This window comes from Stegodyphus dumicola, chromosome 3 (genome assembly GCF_044657685.1).
Source record: "Stegodyphus dumicola isolate Sdum_Otavi_A_Nest chromosome 3, ASM4465768v1".
NCBI classification, from domain to species: domain Eukaryota; kingdom Metazoa; phylum Arthropoda; class Arachnida; order Araneae; family Eresidae; genus Stegodyphus; species Stegodyphus dumicola.
Window position 1 is genome coordinate 194,658,503 of NC_140770.1, and position 16,071 is coordinate 194,674,573.

A 16,071-nucleotide genomic window follows, 5' to 3' on the forward strand; every position below is an offset into this window, starting at 1 on the left:
TGTACAAAAGCTTTCCAAATCAACACATTTAATACCGTAAGATCCCCAATACGTAAGGACATGAGTAATGTAAGCAACACTTACTAAAAGAGAAATCAGAGGGATAAAAAGAATCTTTATTGAAAAAGTAGCATGGATCGCAATGCGACTGAAGGCCGAAACATCCCTGTGATGGATGTCCAACAAGAAACATCCGGTCTTTAATAGGGGATATGATCTCTCCTGACTGCTAGGCAGATTTCACAGCATCTGCCCATGCTGAGAATGAGGGTGTCAATGAGTTGTTGAGGCATTGCTGCCCATTCGTCTTGCAGCGCCAATCGAAGCTCCGGAATCATTACTGGTGGTAAGGTACGAGCTGCCAAGCGTCTGCCTAGAAAATCCCATACATGCTCGATGGGATTGAGATCCGGAGATCGTGCCGGCCAATCCATACGTTCAATATCCTCACTCTGTAAGAGCTGTTGGGCAGCTACTGTGCGATGACATAGTGCATTGTCGTCCATGAAAATTAACTGCGGACCCACAGCGCCTCTAAAAAGACGCACATACGGAAGAAGAATCTCGTTACAATAACGGGTCCCGTTGACTGAACCTGCGTCGAAGATGTGAAGGTCTGTACGACTACCAAGCATGATGCCTCCCCAAACGAGAACACCGCCACCTCCATACCTGTCCCTTTCAATGATGTTCGAGGGATGATTGCGGCTTCCCCGCTTTCTGCAGATGAGTATGCGATGAGAATCGCTACTTAGACTGAATCTGCTCTCATCTGTAAAGAGTACTCGTCCCCATTCATTGTCTCTCCAAGTCCGGTGTTCTCGGCACCACAAAGAACGCCTTCTCCGATGGGCAGGCGTTAGAGGTACACACCGTACAGGGCGTCGTGCAAACAAACCACCACCGTGCAGTCTTTTGGCCACGGTAAAACGCGATATCGGTCGTCCAGTCGCCTGTGTTGTGTGTCTAGCGATTTTTCCCGCTGTCTGCCGCCTGTCTCTTCTGGCTTGTAAGGCAATATACCGGTCATCTGCGGGTGTGGTTCCTCGTGGACGACCAGTACTAAACCCCCGGATAGCTGTTCCTGTAGTTTGAAATTGTCTCCAAAGTCGTGAAACGACGCTGTGACCAATTTCGAACTCTGCAGCCACACTTGTCACACTGCGGCCTTCCTCCAACTTCCCAATGATTCGACCTCGGGTAAAAGCATCCAGATGTCGTCTAACAGATTGATTATTCGCCATTTCTTGCGAGGCAGCAACTCGGTGTGATTTTAACTGCTATACATCGTGCAATCTCTTTGCCAGAAATACTGATCTTACACCGACAACATGCTTTATACTACTAAGATACTCCCCCATTACGTCTACCTGCATATCTGCGCATGTGCTACCGTACATCACCTTACTTAATCTCCTGATTGGTCTTTCTGTCCGCTCTGCCTCTTCGTTCAGCTGATATTCTAATTTTTCGACTTCATCCTTAATTTTTGCACACCAGTATATATTTAACTTTATATGCTATATCGTTTATAATGTTTAACATTCGCGTATTATAAACGAGTCATGGGTTCTGTTTGAAAATTGCTTCGATGTTAATCAAATGCTAATCAACTTGTTGATTAACTTTTAATTAATTTCATCATTAGAAATTGCATTTTTCTGCCAGCTTAAGTGCGTATATTTTAAATAACATCTGAATTTATTATTTTTTGCATTTAAGAAATGTAATAGTCTTAGTTTGAAAATTCTTATCGAATTCATTATGATACATTAAAGAGAAATATAATGAATCATATCACAAACCTTTTCTTATTTGAAAATAAAAGTCGAATGGAGAGATATTATTCTTCCAGTTTATCTTAGCAGTCTGAGTTTGTGACCCCAGTTCCATGTGCTCAGAATATAACAAAATATTTGCGTAAAATATTTAGCAATACTTGTTTTACTTTCTATAATCTGAGTTTGAAAGATGTACTAAGAAAGATAATTATTTTCGATTTCTCGCTTCACAAATACTTAATTGAAATAGTGTTTGCTATCGCATTGTTTTCAACCAAGATTCTATTTATAAGTTTCAGATTGATGTAGTTCAGTGAATTCATACAATTTTTTAAAAGCTTCAGTAAATCTCTCTCTCTATATATATATGTATATGTAAACTTTCTGTATTCATATAAATTTTATGCTAGGATGTTCTAGGAAATGGTAAATTAATTTTACTCATAAAATGAGATTTATAACATTATCTCATTGTTTAAATTCTACAAATACAGATAAAGATATTATCTTTGCGAAATGATTATTTCAAATCAAATAATAGCTAAACTTTTACGCGAAAATTATTTTACGTTTTATGTTTCTTTTCTAACAAGAATATAAAACAATCATTTTGAAAATATTTAGATGTCAGGTTTAATTTGAAGATAATGTTGAACATTTAAACCAGAAACATCCGTAATGAAATCATATCTTTACACAGCCATTATCATAATTGAAAAATTAGATTCTGTTTTGATTAAAACAAATGATATATAAATTTGTCCAGTTCACACTTTTATCAGTCATTTTTTTTCTTTGCCGTATACACTTTCATATTATCTTTTAACTTTAAAATGTATTTTGAAACCTTAATTTATTTAACTGATGTGTTTTCTGACTGCTTATTGTGTGCAAAATGTATGAAATGGCTTCATTACGCACATTTTAATTGAAATTTATGGTCACTTTTTGTTTTAGTAAATGTCTATTTTGTATACTGTTATTAAATTTCTTGTAGTTCTGAACTTTTGAAGTGTAAATATAGTTGAATTAAAATTTGGATTATGAATGAAAACTCATCTGGTGAGACAAGGCATCATCTGACAATTTCTTAGCGACTTGTTGGAAGCTTTCATAAGCGCATATTCAAGTTTTAAGAATTATTTTTCTTGAAGCTTCTAGAAGTGCTGGAAAACCCTATAAACAAAACTGCGTTGGAACTGGGAATTAGTTGTTTTATTATGTTAAAGGCAATTACTATATTGAGCTAATTCTTTAGGCTTCATTTCGCGAGTGATTTTGGCGATTACCTACACCACGCATATTAAAAGTAAACTGGCCTTATCTACATTTCCTCTTGAGCTATTCATAACTGTTTACTGTACAAGTTACTATTTATTTAAATGAAGTGGGAATACATTCCTGTTAATCTGGCACAACCATAGTTCCAAAGAATATGGAACAAGATAAAGATATAAGCGGTATCCAAGTACTGCGGTATAAACGAAAACGAAATCGAATATTATTACTTCTTTGTAGGAAGTAAAGGACTTACTGTAATCATAAAACATTCTGGGTATCATTATTCAAAGAAAATATCCATTTTGACCGGACCGCTATTGAATAGAATTTAACAATATTTTTGCGTGACGAATAATGTACTCTTTCTCCCAAAGCTGGATTATAAAATGCATTTAAGATTCATTCAGAAGAGATTTTTTTCGTGATGTCTGTATGTACCTCGCATAACAAAAACGTGTAGCCTCAGAACGCTGGAATTTTGCATATAGGACTGTTATAACATGTAGTTTATGCGTCTCTTTTTGGTTCGAATCGGCCAAAAGTATATAAATATATATACACACTTCTTATTCGGCTTTGTGAGCTCAGGTATTTTTATTCTTATATGTTGATAAACTGTACATTTTTTGCTCTAAAATGATTGATTTATGTTGTTCTAATGTTTTGGTTAAGAGTTTTATGCCTTTAGTTAATATGCATGTAATAGTTGTAGAATTATAAACAATTTGAAACTTGTTTATGTGCGAGTAACCCTAATATAGCAGCCATATTTGTTTACATTTGAAACTTAGCAGAATAGTGAACTAAGTCAGTTTCTGCACCTTCGGTTTACTACTTTTTGCTAAGTGGGACCAAAAATAAGCTTTCAGTTTTCTGCAATTTGTGTTTTCAGTTTGGGTAAAGTGTTTTAAGTTTTTCTATATTTTTCAATTTTTAATGAAAATGTTTTGAGTTTTTATATTTCTGCCTTGTCGCGAAGTGAGAACTGAATTAATTGAATAATATATCGCTAATAAAATTTGAGGAAATAAATTTAAATGAAATGCTGCAAAAAATATTTAATAAGCCGTACAAGGAAGTCAGGTGCTGTCCACATGAGATTTTTATCTTTGCTTTCAGATGCGAAACACAGTAAAAGAAACATAAAGCTAAAACTATGTAGTAGTAAATGAAAAATTTTTATTATAAGATTTTATGGCTCTTACTGAATTTAATTCTAATTTTTTTTTTAATTCAAAAAGATGTAATGGACAAACAGAATCATATTTTTAACATTTATTATATTCCAAATCAACAACAGAAAGAAACAAAACCAAGCAAGGAATGAAACCATCTGCCATTTTTGTAACCTTGTATCCTTCATAGAATCTCCTTTCTAAGTCTTAAAAAAATAATCTTAGTATTATATTTCTGTTCTTTTTTTTAGTATTGAATATAATCATAATAAACGATACCTTAAAAATCTTGATAATTATATCTATTTGCAGGAAATATATCATAGTGTCTAACTTCAGAATAATTGTTTCTAAGTAGCAAATTTTCTGTAAATAGGAAATAATATTTTCTTAAAAAAAAAAAAAAAAAAAAAAAAAAATTGGTCAAAAGTTCTGACAAAAACTGCGAATAAAGATAATGGATTTTACTAATTTAGAACGCAAAAAAATATTACTCATCCTGAAATAAATAACATTTCCAAGAAATAAGTGATGAAAATCTGGAAAAATAAAGTTTCATTTCTTAGGAATTATAAAAGTAATTTTTACCCACAGAAGAGGATTACAGATTTCATCATTCTCACTTCACTTTCTTCTTGAATATACCCTACTCATCGATTTGAAATTTTAGGATTTACTGCCCCCAACTTCAATCAGTTAGAAAGATGCGTTAGGAACTAGGACATCAATAAAGTGGCGTTCCATGAGATAAAGAAAGAAAACTGTTACCATTATGCCTCAGGTCATATCTTCTTTTATATTAAACTTATCGGAGTTCGGCAATGTTTCCCGTCGGAAGCACGATGAGAAACTGAATGAAAAGAAAAAGGGAATGGAGTTGTTTTTGCTAAACCTCATTTTTTCCCTTTTTTCGAGAAAAACTATTCTAAAAGAAATGAGGTTGCTCGGATTCGAAGCTTAAATGCTTAGGAATTTGAATTATTTATGAAGTTATTCAAGGAAGCGTTACTTGTTTTTCATCAGAATAAATAACTCAAATTCATTCGCTGTGTTTAACTTTTCTAAATAAATATATTCATCGAAGTGTAGTTTTGAAAAAGATTGTTGATGTTTCACGAAGGAGCTCTTAATTACAAAATATTGAGATTCCCTGAAATATTTATTTATACAGTCTACGTTTGGTCTTGCAAAAGATATATTTCAAAACAAAAATATTTTTAAACTCGTATAATTAACCTCACTTAAGATGAAACAACTGAATTTCGTATATACTTCTAATACCAAAGACTTCTGTGCGATTATACTGATTAAAAGTGTTCCTATACAAATAAGAATTATCTGCATACATATTTATATATACTTATAATATTACTGCGTGCATACAGGTTCGTAATATATTGAATGAACAAGTCCGATAAAAGGGTATTAAAATTTATTCTTCTCAAAAGAAATACATCAGAACTCTGGAATTTTTCTAAGAGATATTCATACAAGTGTTCAGAATATCACCCAGTAATAATCAGTAGTTATACTACAAATTACTGAAAACGTTAAATAGAACGCAATGCACAGCGCATTTAAAGAGAAACCTGTTTCGATCTCACGCTGAATTCGCAATAATAACAACAGCAGCTAACTAAACAACTCGCAATAACAAACAGTAACGAAGCAACTGAGTTCAGATGCTCTCTTTCCGGGTTTTATAGCTTACAACCGGTAACACGAGATATTTCTAACAGTTTCTGCTTCTCGAGAATTCTGGAAACCAATAAGAAGATGGAATTACGGTTACAGCTAACATAATAGTTAATTACGTTTATTCAATTTCAATACAAATTAAAAAGATACAAGTTTATGAAATGTTAAATGCACTTACTCCTGTATTTTTAATTTTCCGACATAACTTTCTCTCCAAACTTGTCTCGCGCTACGTTGCACGGGGAATGCAACAATTTTAATTATAATTCTAGTAAAATTATGCATCTAAATATAAAATGTGTCATAATATGTTTTATTTATTCCGTTAACAATATTTTATTGATTTCGGCACGTAACAAAAGCAAATTCCTTGACACAATTCTAAAGCGTTTAAGCCTTCTGCATTGCGGTGACGGTAAAATCCGAATATACCGAGCACGCCTTATGATAGAGCTCGGATATAACGAACATGCATTTTCGGTCGATATATGTGTGCTGCTGTTCAATTTCCTATAAACATAATTTTACTTTAAATGGCTGACTTCCTAATTACTAAATTTCTATATATCTTGGGAGATTTTTTCTTCATTAAAAAAAAAAAAAAAATCTAGAATTACTCTACCTTTAAACTGAAATTTACTAACCCTTAAATGCATACTTTTAAAGATATTAGAATAACAAGAATACCTTTAGATTACTGTTTTTTATCTTCACCCAAACATTCTCGTTGTTCTCAATAAAAGGCAAATGCAGCGCTGAGTTCTTGAAAAATGACGATGCTCAATGAACATACCTTAGGAGGTCTTACTGTGTTACGCATTGAGCCAAACAACCATTGATCTGTTGAGACAAAAGAGCTTGAATCGGTTCATTGATTCCATTCAAGTTCTTTGATTAAGTTCTTTGATCAAGTTCTTTGCTCTTTCAAACAGCAATGCGCTCAATGCTGATGCTTAGTTATAATTACAAGTGAATATTTTAAAAGAAAATGTACAGCTGGATGGACAAATCTAAACAACTACTTAAGGTAATTGTTTCTGTAAAATTATATACGGTGAAAATTAAAAATAACGTAAAAGTTGTTTTTTGAGTACGTGTAAAAATAATGTTAATTAACTTTTAATATAATTTATTTAATTAAATAATCAACAGCTTCTGTGTAATTAAATAATTACATATCTTATATTTGGGTTGTGTGACAATGTTAATCTTTTTCTGTGAGATTCATCAATCAATTTTTCGCGATTTTGTGAGATGATTCATCTTTTCGTATCAGATCGTACATAGCAAATCACTGGATACAGCGAACCAAATTTTGGATTGCTTGAAATTCGTTTTAAAGGGGATTGACTGTATGTAAAATTAAACTTAGTTTGGCTTAATATAAAACTAATCTAGTCTTCTATTCTGGGATGCGAAATTTTTGGTCCGGCTTTAACATCAAAATTCTTAATACCCCCCCCCCAAAATAAATAAAACAACTCAAAATCTATTACTGACTCCAGCTTTGAAATACAGAACTAAAATATCTAGTATTATCTTACATCAGTTTCTCTCCGGTTAAAGCAGATAACACAGATATAATTACTTTCAATTCGCATGTTAGATTATATCCTAGCACATGGTTCAGCAGATTTTATGAAGATAATATTCAAATCAAAACGGAAATTTACCAACAGCTAGTGCATACCACTGACGTGATACAAAAATAAGGTTTTTATTTACGGCTTGCAGCAACTGCCAGGCCTAGCTCTCTTAAACTTATACCCTTAGTCCTATTTAAAACTTCTCTTATTTACATATTCTGGTAGCGTGACGAAATAATAGGAATATAGGACAAATTTTAACGTAAGCATAAACATGATAATTAAAATATATCTGAATTTCTCATTCTAGTTGTTTAAAAAATACATTTCTGTAGCAGAAATTTTAAACTCCTTTTTGTCGGAATGTGCTTGAGAAAATACCTAGTATTATTAAAACAGTAAAACTGTCAGATATACATAATTTGACGAACATCATTTAACATTTCTATATACTTTACAATCATCATTTGTGTATATTTTAGCCTAAATTTAATCTAAGAGTTTTTCATCTATTAGTAATATTGGCAAATCAGTGTTCAATATTATTACAGCACAGAATTCAGATAAAAAATATCCGACAGATAATTTTCACCTTACTGAATACATTATTTTCTTCTATGTGTACACATCGCTGCGCTCTACGGATTCGTGAATTTGGAGTTATTGATCTCAACAGTTGATGAAACTTTCATTATAAAATGATGATACTTTCATTATAAATATTTTCTTCATTATTATTCCAAGTTCTTCATCAAACAATTTTAAGAACTAGTGCCATGACAATGAACTAGTGCCGTTGACTTTTATTGTCCACATTTTCCAGCTGTTAAATCGCACTTTTTAAATATGAAAAAGTATTCATGCTTCAAGCATATGATTTAATAAACACAAGGAAACGCAATGAAATATTTCTTCTTAATTATGAAAGTAATTTTGCAAAAACTACGTCCTTAGGAAAATAAAATATTTTCCCCTATCAATTTGCTCCTTTTTCAAATTAATAACATTATTATTTTCAGTAATATTCATTTCCTTATTGATAAAATCCTCACTGCCAAATTACATATTGATACAAGAAAAATTAATACTTTTCATTCTCAATTATTTTTTTTGAGAAACCTTTAATAGCGAGAGGTAAAAGATTGCATTATTCAAAAATCCAATATTCCAAAATTAATTTACTTATCTTACTCCAAGGTTTACAACGACTCAACAATCTCCCAAATTTTGGGCACCGCAAAAAGAAACTAATTATGGAAAAATAACTTTCCCTTTGTCTACTAATTCTTTTGAACCACCGGTGAACTTCAGAGGCGATCTTTTATCCTTCTGAACAAAAACAAATAGAAAAATGACGTGGATTATAAGGAAACTGCCAAACATAAGAGACTTCAAAATTTAATTACTCGACTGTATTGAAAAAACAAGGAACAAAAACAATAACCCTGATCTTTGGATGATTAATTAACATTCCGAAAGTTCTTTGCCTTATTCTTTATGCAGAAAACTTTTTATTTATTAATCAGAAGCTTCTTGTAGCACCCGTACACTGTTTTGATTAGCTTTTACGATTTCGAGCACATTTTTGGCATACTGAGAATATTACATATTAATTTGGTTTAAATTCTTTGCTAAACCATTTAAATCTATGTTAAATATTTCAAACTTTATTAGACCTATCAAATCTTTTTTATGATGCTCACCTTTTTCTTATATATGTTTTAAACTCAAATAGTTTTACCTATCCATGATCAGGATTTGGTTATTAACTTTGCTTAACTTACACATCAAAGTTATTCAATAATAAATATAATGAAAATAATTTCGAATTTATTAGTAATGAAATATATTTATCTGACCTTTTACTATACAATCACTTATTTTTAAATTCCTATTATTAGCGCACACTCTTCCTATATTTTGTTCAAATTTTCAGTCGTTAATAAAATACTTATTATTCATCAACTCAAGTTCAGATACATTTTTTTAAACTTGTAGTGGATAAAACACTTGATGGTAATACAGTTTTTTTTCACATATTAAATTCAATTCCTACTTGATTATTCCTGTTTATTGGAAATAAAGATATGCTGATTTTATATATATTATAAGATTTACAAATAATGACCTTCACATGCTGTAAAAATTAATTGTATAGCAACTTATAAATAATAGTAGATGTACTGAAATAAAAAATGGGAATGTAATATTTAACAAAAATAAATGGCAACAGTAAAACAGAATTCCAAAGATTTTTAAAGTGTATGGAATTAACCCTTTCCGGCACGCTACCTTTTAAAATCGGAGTTTTGATTAAAAAAAAAAAAAAAAAAAGAAAAAAAGGCAGGTAGTCTAATTAGGCCTAGAGGAGTACACAAGTAAAATTTTGTGAAGATAGCACTTACCGTTTTAATTCCGTGGGTGTGCGCAAAGTGGCACAATGATTGAATAGAGCTTCCAAAAGAGTGCTGAAACGAGCATTGTTGTCAATGAACTCACCTATGAGATGCGGAGAAACAAAGAATACAGACTCTCAGTTTTCCTAATGTATAGTAATGTAATTCATAATGTATATGTAATTCATAATGTAATTTCTAATAAATGGGTGTGCCAAATGTGATACCGCAATAACCCAAAACGTGGATACGTGCAGGATGAAATGTGTGATCTGAAAAAAAAAAATAGAATTAAAGTAACTTACCCCCAAAGGATGACACTTCAAATAATGTGAATTATGAGAAATTTATTATATCTTGACATCGTGAAATTTTAAATTAATACTAATATAAATCAAGAAACCATATCCAGACAGAAGACAATATACGACGTACTACTGCAGCAGTAAGAATCAGTCCTACTATTTCGAGTCGTAATCTTTCGTGCACAAAATGCGTAAAGTTCCAGTCTACTAAATTTCAGATCATCTTCGTTGCACAAGGTTACAAGATAAAAAATTTGAATTTTTATAGCGAAGGACGTTGGTTTGACTTTTTATTCCAATATATTTTCGTGGAAACACAAGGCCAATATTAGCATCAAGCCGCAACACGTGCACGGAATTTCCTTTCAAGAACGTCTCAAGTCGTAAAACATCATTCATTTACTGCAGAAGTCAGCATCTAGGTCAGTTTTAGTTGAATCTTCATATTACTTACTATTATTTTTTGATATAATGCATTCTCTTGAAACTATATGGAGATGGTCGTCAGAAAGGCACGAAAAGAACAAATTGCAGACACGCATCAACCGCGTTGAGGACGGACAGAAGACCGTGTTACACCTTCGGAGAAGAGACCAAAAACCGGTTGTAATGGTCAATCTCGCTCTGTCATTAAGCGGTCGCAGTGAACAGATTTGATGTTGAATAAATGTGGAGGCTTGCCTGCACACCTAGATTACCGGCGAGCCCGGTCTGGCACACCTAGGGCTCGTTGTTTGATTTTAGGCAAGATTTCAAGGTAAAAATTTAAAACTAATATAGAATAAGGCGATTAGCATATAGCCAAAAAATAACATAGAAATTTCTTTTCGAAAAATTCTTTTAAACCCTAAAAAAATCTGAAAGATTTCTTTGAAAAATTAGGGTCTTAGACTCTAAACATGGTTAAAAAATGTGAACTGGCTTGTGTTCAACTGCCATCCACTATAAATAAAGAAGGTTTAGAGTAACCTATAGTAAACTATAAATCCTTTTTTATTCAATTTTTCTGTGTGTACAGATGGAAATTTTAGGTGCGCCAAGACCGGACACACTGTGCCGCAAAGGGCTAAAGAATTGTAGTTTTATAGAGTTGGATGAAGTGGATGTAATATCCCATTACTTCTCAAAGTAAGCGGTAAGTATTACTTATCATATGGACAGGTAATTGTAGAAATTAATTTTTATTAATAAAGAAATTGAAAACTGACAATTTAAATGATTCATCTACTAATATGTCTTAATGCATCATACACAGGGACAGCGTTATCTGTTTTTCCACCTTACGCAATCTCTGTGGAAAGTAAGTATTATTGTGCAAAGCACTGTACATTATGCAGTAAATAATTCTAGGATGAAAACTCTTCGCAGCAGGTCAAGCATATGTTGCATTGAGCCGTGGGAATCATTAGATGGAATGCTAATTGAAGATCTGGACTGCTCGTCTTATGTATTAATCGCTAATATTTTCAAGCTTAAGTTTTGCTTACTATTTCAGTTTTAATCTGTAATTGAAGTTCTAATTTTTTTATTTTTTATTTTTTATTTATTTATTTATTTATTTATTTATTTATTTTCCTTTAGTTGTTTAAAGTTGGTTGTAAGTTTAAACTGTAACTTTTGTAAACTTTAAAATTTAGGTTTGGTTGCTTTAAAAGTTTTCTTGAGTTGAAGTTGTTCAGTTTTAGTTTGAGTTTAGGGACTTAAGTTTATTTATTTTGACCCTTAAGGTTGTTTAACTTTTAACTTATTTTAAAGTTGTTGCTGCTCTTTTAGTGTGTTAATTTTTTTTAAACTTAAATTAACTTTTACCCCTCTTTCTATTAAAGTTGTCGAATACATATTTTCTGACTGGCGGTAGGTAAATCAATAGTAATTGTAATTCAATCTGGGTTATGACTGTTTATACTTTAAATGCTGCTAAAGAAACGCTTTATATAGTGCTGACATTTTTTATGAATTATATTGTTGTGTAATTAGTAGTTTAATTTTTAATTTCCCAAAGCCATTTGTGTTTGGCTTGGTTCTGAAAATTTTCACACCTCAACCGTCGGTTTGGAATTCATTCTCGGAATCCCTTATCAGAGGATTTCTGCACCCCGAAAATTCTTTCGCCCAAACGAAAAACGATATATGATATGAAAAGCGATATGTATAAAGAGGACCCTGTTTTGCTGGAGAGGCGAGCAGGGAAATGTTCTATGGCGTATTTTGAGAAGGGGGAAATAATCGTTGGGTAGGACTCTGCATGGTCGACTTGGACCTCGATGTGAGGCTAGATTACCCACCCCCTTGTTTTCGTCTGGGGAGATTGCTGACACATTGGTCTGGTCTTGGAGGCCGAATGATTAAACTGCGCTAACTGGCTCTTCTGGTAGTCGGGAAACCCCTTCCGGTGAAGATTTCTCTGTTTGGGTTGCTGGATTTGGCTTCCTGCTGATCACCTTCTACGCCAAATTTTCAAAAAAAAAAAAAAAAAAAATCGCGCCAGCTATTAAAGTGGCTGCGAAGTGTTTTCGAGAGGGGAGACGAGGAAAACATTTTCGATTACACGCTTTTTTCCTGACGCATATTCGAGAGATCCGTGGTTCGAGTTCTAGCGAGGGTACTGCTCATTTTTCAAATCTCCTATTAGGTATTAGGTATTTTCCTTCAAAAATACCTAATGTCTCTACAGGTTATTGCAGTTATACAACACATAAGTTTTGGAATAAACATCCATTGTCAAATGTTGTTAAGCCAAGTGTAAGCAAAATCTATATGAGTTATATCCCTGAAAGATAAATTGGAAAACTGATACGTTAACTATGAACATTCGAAGTGTACATTTTGAGCAATCAAAAACACTTGAATACGTTTCAGTTAAAAAAATTCAAAAGTGGTAAAATTACACTGCAACTTCATTTGATTTATTAGTAATTTAAAATCATGTAAAACATGGGTGTTTTAGTGTAGTATGCGTGCTTCTGGACGTGCGTGACAAATTAATTAGAGGTACGAGAACAAATTAACAGTAATAGGGACAAACAATACAATGTATTTAAAATACTGAAAATAAAACGAAATGTACAGAATGTTTAATTTATCATTGAATAAAAGGGAAAGCAATTTCGAGAAATTCCAATGTAACAGTCACTGATCAAAATATTTTCGACAGCAATGTAATTATTTGTAACTAGTAAAATCCATACAATTTATATTGTTCTGTTAAATATACAACGCATGAAGCCGCACGTTTTGCTTCATCATAGTCAATCCTCTAAAACGGTTGGTAGCACTCATATTTTTAACATTGAGCATATCATTGAATAAGATACACGACTTTCTTTCTTATCAGTTGTATTGTCTTCAAATATATTTGAGTGTGTAGGTTTGTTTCATATTAGTTAATGTTTTTTTGGAGTTGTTTAATGTAAGATTTGTTTAAACGAAATGCTTAAAAAGTTCATTTTGGGGAAAAAAGTAAAACTACCATGAATAGTAGCTCTGATTAGAAACCTAAGTCAAGTATTTCAAAGAACTACACTCATGTCCATAAATTAAGGATAAAGCAAAATCAGGCAAAGGAAGAGTTAGAAGCAAAACAAATTTGACTTATTTGTAAAGCTTATTTATTAAACAAAAAGTAAAGAGCAAGAAAAGATGCTATATGTTTGATATTATTAAAAAAATTAGCGATTTTTTCTCCATGGAGCAAATTACAAAAAAAAAAAAAAAAAAAAAAACCTATGTACAAAAAATCAATATTACATGGTTGGTATGATTGTTAATACATTGTATGTCTCCCAGACGAAGCAATACAGTCCGTACAACGCCTAGGCAAGCTGAGTATCAAATTATCGACCTGATCGTGTGGGATATTACACCACTCAACCACTCAAAAAGCAATGCTCTCCGAAGTTCCGGTAGGCATGTAGGAGGAGGTTGACGGGCTGCAACTCACGGCCAAAAATGTCCCACACGTTCTCTAGTGGATTAAAGTCCGGTGAGAATGCTGGCCAGTCCATACGGGTGATATCCTCCGATTGAAGGCATTCGCTTACGATGTTTGCACGGTGAGGACGGGCGTTGTCATCCATAAACACAAAATGTGGGCCCATGGCGCCCCTAAACAAACGTACATGTTGTTCCAGAATGACGTCCCGATAGATTTGGCTTGTCATGGTTCCAATTTGAACATGCAGGTCAGTTCTGGAACCCAGAATAATTCCACCCCAAACGAGCACTCCTGCACCAACGTAACGGTGTCGTTCAATGATGTTTTCTTGGTGGTAACGGGTACCTGGAGCTCTCCATATGTAAGTCCGGCGAGAATCAGACTGCAAGCTAAACCTGGACTCGTCGGAAAACATCACACAAGCCCACTGTTGCGGTGTCTACAATGCATGCTCTCTACTCCAGGCTAACTGCAGGTGACACTGAGTTGCTGTAAATGGAACCCATCAGACAGGTCTACGAGCATATAGACCAATCTGCCCTAAGCGTCTATACACGGTCTACATTGAAATTGTCGTACCAGTGGCTGAAGAGAGCTGACGAGACATGTCTGAGGCTATGCTACGCCTGTTTCTTTTGCCAGTAACTGCCAAATACCGGTCCTCATTCGGCGTTGTAACTCTGGGGCGGCCTGTGCTGTAATGTCTTCTCACATTACCATCATCTTGGAATCGTTGCCAAAGCCTGGAGATGACACTGTGGCCAGTTCCAAGTTCGTTTGATACTTCAAGTTGGGTAAGCCCACATTCCAGACGGCAGATAATTCTATCACGTAAAAAACATCCAAATGCGTCCTTTGTGTTATAACTATTCGGTTATTGCACTGAAATGCTTATAAAGCGCTTGCGAACAATTTTACTTCTTTGCCTGCATTCCTTATATATCACACTCTTACACTCTCGTCATTGTGACGTAGCATCGGTGTCATCTGGTTACTTCCTGAAATTTGCATATGATTCTTGAAGGTGTGTGTAGTGATTTTACAGGTGATGTATTTATTTTAGAGTTCGATTTCCGCGTGAATTACCCTTAATTTATGTGCATGAGTGTCGATGAGGGTCGGATTAAGCCAGGGAATAGGCAGATCGATTAGAGTGTGAAAATTCCAAACAGTGGTCCTTTTGAGGGAAAAAAAGACAGTACTGTGATGAATGTTTAGCCCGGATTTCCATTTGCAAGAAAAATAAGGTCAGTCTCAACCATCTTTATATACTGCATGGGAAGATATATCAAACAGAAAAAAGATATATTCATCAATGACTATCTAAAAGTCCTAATAAAATATTGTATTTGCTGTCAGGAAACACAGGTGATGCATACACGACTGAAGCGTCCTACAATGTGATTGAAAGTAGCAAAAGCCGTGCAGTTGCTGAAAATCTCATGCCGCTCAAAGCACGGTTGTTGAAAATTATATTCGAAAAATTAAGGGCATTTTTTTTTCTTAAAGTATGCAGGTTCTTGGAGAACCAAGAGCATATCTGATGAGTTTTGAATTGAAAATAATTCAGAATAAAAAAATACTTTATTTTTGCGGTAAAGTATTAATGTGTTGACCCTCTTGCCGCCGAGCTTTCACTTTTGATTTAACTTTAGTATATACGAATTTATGTATTATTTCACTGTAAAATAATTATAGGTTTAATGTGTTACTACCGTGAAACTTTATTTCAAACGTGCTTAGATGTTTAATACAGGTTTGGCTCTCATCATTAGTCAATAATTACAAAAATTCACTCACTTTCTGCTTTTCCGTTTTAGAAAAATTTATATTTAAAATAAATACTCTAAATTAGAAACCTTATGTTTTGGTTTAAAATATGGGTTACTGCTGTATTTACTATTTGAAATAAATA